Here is an 8,999-nt window from a genome sequence, read left to right as displayed (position 1 = left end):
GACTTTCTTATTGAATCTTAAACACGTACCACTCCATGTGGGATTCGACCACAACTCATTTAGTTGGGTTATATACTGACTAGCGATTGTTGACACTTAGAATTGGATAAAGTGTCCTTGAAACGTTAATCAATATGCTGAGAGCATGCGTGTTGGATTTCACAGGGAATTGGGATGACCACTAGCCTGCTATAGAGTTTGCATATAATAACAACTATCACTCTAGTATTCAGATGGCTCCGTATGAGGCACTTTATGGGAGAAGGTGTAGATCTCCTATTAGCTGGTTTGAGGCTGGTGAAGCTCAGTTGACAGGACCACACATAGTTCATCAATCCATGGAGAATTTGAATATAATCCAAGAGAAGGAGAAAACAGTGCAACGCCACCAGAAATCCTATATAGATGTTAGAAGAAGAGGTATAGAGTTTGAGGTTGATGATTGGGTATATCTAAATGTTTCACCTGTGAAAGGTGTTAGGAGATTCGGTAAGGAAGGAAAGCTTAGTACCCGATAAATTGGTCCTTATTGGGTATCTAACAGAGTTGGTAATGTAGCTTTTGAGTTGGAGCTACCGCCAGTGTTAGTACAAGTCTATCAGGTATTTCACATCTATTTGCAAAATAAGTGTTAGGGTAATTACTATTATGCTAATTTCGATTGATTCATTAATAGTAAATTAATAAAATTGTCCTTCTTATTTATGATTTTTAAGGAAAACAATTAGTTCACTCCCTCTATTTCATACTCATATGTATCATACATTCAAATTCGATAAAGATAAGATATATAAATACATTAAAGCTATTGATGGAATTATCCAAAGAGGGATGAACAAGCATATATGAGATGAACATGACATACTGAGCAATGACATAATCTGAAAAAAGATATAAATACTGAAACATAACTTAAAAGTTAAGTTGAATGCAATGACCAAGTACTAATAATAAAATAACATGTTGAACTGCATCCTCATATAAATGGTGAAAACCTGGTCAATGCAATAAAAATCTGACTATGAGAGCTACTATTAACCGACATAAACCACATGAGCTAAATGTGGAGTCTGATGTATATGCCCCATCGAGAGGACCCAGTATACCTTGCCAGGGGTATAAAGGCATGATTGTGGCGTGATCACTAATAATGATACCCAACAGAGGAGACTTATAATCCTATGCGGGCACGTAGTTCTGGGACTTTGAGGGTACGCTGAACCCTAGTCCAACTCAGTGTTAAGTCTACTCCCAACTGAATGTATATGATGCTAAAATGCACTAAGTACTAAGTAGCTCAAAATATTGGCATACTAACTGAGAATGCAAAATTTATATATACTGAAAATTTGACATTGGAAATCTAACTGAAAATGCAAAATTTATATATACTGAGTATTTGATATTGGAAATCTCAAGCATGATTCTCTTTCTAACTGGCCTATAAAGTATAATTGATGAACTAAAAGAATTTAAACAAACTTTGGTTCTGAGTTTTATACAAGGAATTAAGAAACGTTTCCAAGAAAATATGTTATTTAGACGATGGCTACTATGGCAACTAAAATCACAACAATTTTCCAAGATTTTACAACCCTAAGTCTAAATAGGCTATGTAGAATCAAGGAACTAACTGAAATCTAGGGACATAATGGGTGAAAGGAACCCACTAGTGAAATCTGACATACCTGGTGACAGAATATATGGAGAAATCCTTTGGATTTTGGCACTGAACTTTGAAGAACACTATTGCTTGTTCTTGAAAGACACCGATGACTCTTTCTCTTCTTTTCATTCTAACTTGGATGATTTTTGCAGAATGAGGGTTCTGGGTATGCCTAACTATATTATTAGGCTTAGATTGAGTAAAACGACATAGTTTAGACATCAAACGACGTAGTTTAAGTGCCCAAAGCATAGGAGAAAAGACCAAAACGACCCTGAATTAAGATTGACGAAGTGCCAACTACTATGAGAGTGACGGACCGTCATTCGAACCACGGCCCATCAACTAGGTCATGGTTTGAGGTATGCTCGAAATGGATTCACTAAAATGAGCATAACTTTTTACTCTGAGCATGGATTTTAGCAAATTCGATGGTGTTTTTACAATGATTCAATTATTATTAATTTTATAGGTCATGGGACACCTAATTTATTTTTTGCTAAAAGATATGACCATTTGAATTTGACCCAATAACCCTTTCTTTCCATATAGTTGTCGGTCTCCATTGACAATCCTACCTACGGTCTGTTGGTCAAACCACGGACAGTCCTGATTGACCGTCGATGGTTTCAAAGACTAGTTCTCTACGCCTTAGAATGATGGGACCCACCAATGATCAGTGGTTCTACCTATGGTATATGGGTGGTTCCGTTGGTACTGGCACTGAAAAACTAGGATTTTCTCCATTATGAGATCTGAGGTATTACATCCAACATGAGGATTGTTGTCAATATTTACAGTTTGAGAACTGATTCGTTAAAAATACTCCATGGGCAGCTTCAGGGGATCTTTCTAATAAATCATTTGGGTAAATTTGTGAATGGGAAGCTTTATTGGATTGCATCTACAGGTATTGGTCATGATGATGATGCACGCAACAACATTCTTTTGATATAGCAAACGAGACATGGAGAAGCTTGGAGATTCCCATTTGTGGAGAAGACAATTCTAATATCAAACAGAGAGTAGTAGGAAGTGACATGTCTATGCTTTATACTTTTTATTTATCTACTACTACTTCTGATGTTTGAATTTTCAAAGATTCTAAAGTTAATGTGTCATGGACAAAATGGTTCACCATCAAATATCCTCAATATGTTGTGTTATTTATGCTTTGTCCACCCATTTTCACATTTCCTATATACCTTCGCAAGTTAAATAAGGGTTACATTCTACTTTAGCTTCCAGGATTAATCATGATATTACATGGTTCAACTAAAAAACTAGAGCACGTTGTTACTGTTGGGGAATGCAATCATGCAGAAAACATTGTTAATCCCTAACGATATCCAGTAATAATTCTGCTTAATTTTGTTGAAATGCTCTTTTTGCACTTCTTTTTATGTCAAATATAAGACGAGACATTGAATATGTTTTTCTTCCTGACAAACCATTGAATATATATGAATCCATCTGTCATATTTTCCTGTAGTTCTTGTATGCATTTCTCCTTATTATACTACTTTCTAGATACGTGTATTGCGCATAGTCCTCTATGGTCAATTATTGTATTACTGTTTGTATTCAAAAGTAGTAAATCATTCACAATATACATGTTTCAAAAGCAATTTTTTTTGAATTATTGATTGCTCAAAAATGCTACTACTAGTGGTATATCTTAAAACTACTATAGGAAACACGTGAATAAAAGTGTTCAATTGGATACCGTCAGAATGGTAATTCATTTATTGTTTTACCAAATAATGATTCTTAGAGAGTATATCTTCACGCATTTTCTCGTAAACATAAAGATTTCATAGCATTTTCTTTGAACTTTTATTTTTTTCTTGTTTAAAACATAAAATTCAACTGAACCCTCCACCTTCGAGTGTAGTTAAATATGATATAAATATATTGAGATACTTTTCGGAGATAACACGCCCCCGGTTCACGCTTACTAGCTAGGCTGGGAGCGGTCTGATTGTCTGGCGGCCTGGAATGATTTGTCACTCTTACTAGATGGGTTGCGAGTTTACTTTGGTCATGGTTACTTGGACTGGGAGCCCGACTTTCACTTCTTGGGTTCTGATTCGTGACATTTCTCTAATGGTCCTATTTTATTCTCTACATTCATACGCATTGCCTATCACCACAAGTATACTTGTTTTATTATTTTACCCTCTGATTTATGGGGGCTAGTTGGTTTATGTTTGTTATAAATACCATTCAGGCTGATGGGGTCGATTAGGTTATTGTTTGACTATATTTTGTTATATGTTATTATTTTCTTGTTAGTTGATAGGCTTTGACTTTAGAATTGTGATTGTGGGTCCTCCTGACCTTAGGTAGTTGACTTAGTATCTTAGTTGCTTGCAATTAGGTTATCGGCTCGTGTTCTAGGTACATTCTTTACTCAGCTTCTCACTCCTTGTATCCAGTTTCTAGTCTTTATTGTCTATGTACTATAGCATTCCTTGTTTAGTTACTTGCGTTATGCTCTCCTTATTTCTTGTTGATTTATGTTTGTGTTTATCTTTTGACCTCAGTTGGCTTGCCTACTGAGTACCCATTTGGTATTTATACTTTTTTTCTGCTCCCTGCATATCACAATTTGAGTTATTGGTGTTGATTTGATGTCGTGAGGAACAACTTGGAGTTTCAGAGACTAAAGTGAGCTCCTGACATCCGGAGCTATCAATTTACGTCTGTTTTGGCTACGTTGAGTCTCTATATCACATTAAGAGATAGTCTATACTTATGTTGTATTTGTGAAAGTCTTGTACTCTGTTTTGGATTAGATGCTCAAGTACTGACTGTTGTCAGGTCTTGAGGTGGTTTCTGTATTGTTTTATGTTGATTCTCCTTTTTTTGCTTTTCTTTAAGCATTTTGATTTTTGTGGTTGACTTTTGCTTTGTAGTTTGTTAGTTATGACTCTGAGCTAAGGGTTAGACTTACCTACTGGTGGGGTGTAGTAGGTGCTATCATGAACTAAAAAATCGATTCGTGAAGTTACCTAGTTTAATCTAACAAGAAAATTAGTATTCCTTAATTTGAGTGTACTTTCCTCTTATTAACGTATCACACATTTGTCTAGATACTATTTCAGCTACAATTAAGAGTGAATTACATCCATATAATTCATCTTTGCATTGAGCCAACAATAATAACAAACTCAGTGCAGTACCACAACGAGGTATGAGGAGGATAGAGTGTACTTAGATCTTACTCCTACCTCCTGTAGGTAGAAAAATTATTTCCCAAAGATCTTCGACTCAAGTAATGCACATCAAAGTAAATATAAATAAAACACACAAGTAAAGAGGACATAGCAAATAACGGTGAATGCATAACATAGCATTCCGAAAACATAAAAAAGCATTCTGAAAACAGGGGCAATAACAATAACTAAATAATGTGATGTTTAGTAGGAGTCACAAAAATTGTACGGCATGGAACTATGAGAAAAATGCTACTACTACTGGAATATCAAAATTATGTTCGGAAGCAAGTGAATTGAAGTATGTAAATGGATACATGTCTACTTTATATAAGTTTAAGTGTCTACATTATACAAGATTAAGTGTCTACTTGTGTAGAACAAAAGTTGCAGAAAAGAAATATGAAATGAGGCCAAGTTAAATGTCATATTTATGTATTATGCTAATTTGGATTGATTCATAAATAGTAAACTAATAAAATTATCCTTCTTATTAATTATTTATAAGGAAACACAATCAATGTATTTCTTCTATTTCCTACTTATATATATATATATATATATATATATATATATATATATATATATATCATACATTCAAATTAGCTAGAGATAAGATATAGAAATACATTAAAGCTATTGATGGAAGTATCCATTTGACATCTGAATATGTGGGGATCAAAGGTGGACCCAAAGAGGGATGAACCCCTTTAATAGAAAAATACTAACGCCATTTATACATGATTAATATTATTTTATATATAATAGATATTGGATCATGTTGAATCTCTTTAAATTCTTCCTTATATTATTTTTTGCATAAACAGAAGAGTCAGACAAAGTCATTTTAAGTGAACACAATTGTAGTGAAAAAATTCATAGAAGAACTTCCTCACTTCAGTGATAACATTCGACCATGTTTTCATTTCTTTCTTTTCGAGATTGGATTCATCAAAATTTTCTATTAAAATTCATTCTCTCGTGGTATCATTTCATTTTTCACTATAAATCATGATTCGATACTCCCAAATGAAATCATAACAAATATTCTCTTAAGGCTTCCCACAAAGTCCTTATTGAAATGTATGTCTGTTTCAAAATGTGGCATCAACTAATATCTAGCCCTCATTTTGTCAACACATATCTCAAATTAAACAAAAATCATAGAGTTGTATTTCCAGGCAGTGAAAAATACAAATTTTGTTCACCCCCTCACCTCTTTAACAAAGAACAACTCACTGAGGAGCTACTTCACACAGATCCATCTACTTTATCATCTCTTTTTGTGCCTTCTGCCAATGGGCTGATTTGTCTTTGCAATTAAGAAAGGGAGATATGTATATGGAATCCCACCATTAGCAAGTCAATGAAATTATTTAATTTTCCTTTGGTACCTCTTTCCATACTAAATATGGTTTTGGATACGACGACTCATGTGATGATTATAAAGCTTTATTTATTAATCATTATCATCATTTTTACAATGTTAAGGTGTACAACGTGAGGATTTTCATAAATATTTATAGTTTGAGGAATGATTCTTGGCAAACACTCCATGACCAACTTCAAAGGATCTTTCTAATAAATCATTCGGGTAAATTTGTCAATGGGATGCTTTATTGGATTGCATCTACGGGTATTGATGATGATGATGATGCACGCAACATCATTTCTTTTGATGTAGTAAATGAGACATGGGGAAGCTTGGAGATTCCCATTTGTGGAGAAGATAATTCTAATATCAAACTAGGAGTGTGGGAAGTGACCTTCTTGTGCTTTATACTTATCATATATGTGCTACTACTTCTGATGTTTTAATTTTGAAAGACTGCAGAGGTAATATGTCATGGACGAAACGGTTCACCATTGAATACCCTAAATATGTTGTGCTATATATGTTTTCTTCACCCAATTTCACATTTTCTATACACCTTCACCAATCAAATAAGGGTGACATTATACTCTGGATTCTGGGATTAATCATGTTATTTCATGATTTAACTAAAAAATTCAAATACATTGGTGTTGTTGGGGGATACAATCCTGCAGAAACTTATGCAGAAAGCATTTTTAATCCCCTAACGATATCCGGAAAGAATTCTACTTAGTTTTGTTGGTATGCTCCTTTTGCACTTCTTTTTCTGTCAAATATAGGACGAAACATTGAATATGTTCTTCTTGTAGTTCTTGTATGCATTTCTCCTTATAATTATACTAGTTTACAGATATGTGTGTTGCACATAGTCCTCTATCGTCAATTATTAGAGCACTGTTTATATTCTAAAACAATAAATCATTAACAATATACATGTTTGAAAAGCATTTTTTTTGAATTATTGATGGCTCAAAATGTAAACAGATAATTTTTCATCAAAGATAGATCTCGATTTAGAAATAAGTTGATGTAGTCTGCGACATCTTTCACCAATTTCATGTGAGTGTTTATATGGCATTCTTCGATCCTTGTGTAGGTAGAAGGATTGTTTTGAATCATACTTGACTCGAGGAATGCACATCAAAGAAGATAAAAGTAAAGCACAGAAGTAAAAAAGACATATCAAATAACAACGAAAGCATAACATAACAGTCAGAAAATAGGAGCAACAACAAATATTTTCAATACAACTACAAGAATATAGTATGCTAAAATTACTGAATTTTGATGAACACATTGGTGAAGTCTAGCTCCACCATTATCTCTAAAACTACATCAAGTTATATATGATAAGTAGATCCACTTCTTCTTGATTATAATAAATGAGATTATTTTCTCAGTTTGTAATTTAATTTAATAAATGATATTTACACAAGTATGTCAAATATGGGTCAGTTAGAGATCTTTTCTTTTGTGCATATATGTACATTGCAGTTTTGTTTCCTTAATCTCACGTACTCATTCAAATTGTTAGTACTTTCATCACAATATTTGTTAGAGTAAAACAAGATTCGACAATTAATTCACCAAAGAAGTAAAAAGAAAGAAAAAAATTGTCACAAAGAAAAATTAATAGTTTAATACAACAATTTACATCAACTAGCTTGAACTTTAAAAAAATAATATTCTCCATGACTTTCGTTACATGTAAAAAGTGACAACATAAAAGGAGGAATTCTTATAAAGCTACACACAGTCCAAGCAAATATGATTAGAGATTCATAGATATTCGTTGTTTACTTCTATGGTTGTTGTGACATCATTATAAACGACGCTAGTTAATGTTCCAGTCTGAAATAAAGTAGGAACTAATAATAATTTGTGTACAAAATTAGAAAATAATTACCATTTGACAATATAGAGAGCATTCACTTCAATTACAAAAATGACACGTGACTTAAAAAAATGAAATAGGGTCAAATATACCCATGTATTATTAGTAATAGTTTCAATATGTTCTTTGTTATAACTTTGTTCAAATATGTCTCTCTCGTTATACTTTGACAAAAAATTGTCCTTAATTTTGATGGAAGGACACATGTCGAGTTTAAACTCAAATGATACGTCCCTAATTAAAAATACCTAATTTTTTAGAAAAACTCACCAATTTAACCCGATCTTATAATAATATTTTCATCTCCTTCTCTTTTCAATAGACAAAGCATCAACGTTGTTCTTCCTCATTAATTCTCCATGTCAATTTCTGTCACGACCCGAGCCTACACCCTGGATGTGGATGGCACTCGAGAACCATTGCTACTCCCTAAGAAAACCCTCATCCTGGCTTACTATAAGTGGAAGACTAACACAAGCATACATAAGCATCAAATTCAAAGAAGCGCTATAAACCGTTTACTGAGTATGAAACATAAGTTTTAAATAAAATATATGAAACCGAAAAATCTCCAAAACTATCTATTTATGAAGCTTCTGCTATGCAAAGATGAGTGTTGGAACAAGACTCATGACTCGTAAAAAGAACTACTACTAGAAACTCATAAAATTGGAGTTCTCCGCAAGCAAGGAAACATCACTCGAAAGCTGACGAGCAGATGAAGTAATCTCAATAGACTCTTGTTGAGGTACTTAAGAACCTGTATCTTCATCATTAAAAGATGCATGTCATATGACATCAGTACATTGAATACACGAGTATGTAATATAGCTAAATAACAATTAA

At 33.3% G+C, this 8,999-nt stretch overlaps 1 pseudogene; it reads left to right on the top strand.

The window, feature by feature from the left end:
- The first annotated feature begins 5,800 nt into the window (after window positions 1-5,800).
- Window positions 5,801-6,992, top strand: LOC125819223 (F-box/kelch-repeat protein At3g23880-like; annotated as a pseudogene).
- Window positions 6,993-8,999: the final 2,007 nt, after the last annotated feature.

This window comes from Solanum verrucosum, unplaced genomic scaffold, assembly GCF_900185275.1.
Source record: "Solanum verrucosum unplaced genomic scaffold, falcon-dt-bn FXZP01000249.1, whole genome shotgun sequence".
NCBI lineage: Eukaryota > Viridiplantae > Streptophyta > Magnoliopsida > Solanales > Solanaceae > Solanum > Solanum verrucosum.
The sequence above is the reverse complement of the archived record's forward strand: the minus strand, read 5'-3'. Positions and strand labels throughout refer to the sequence as shown.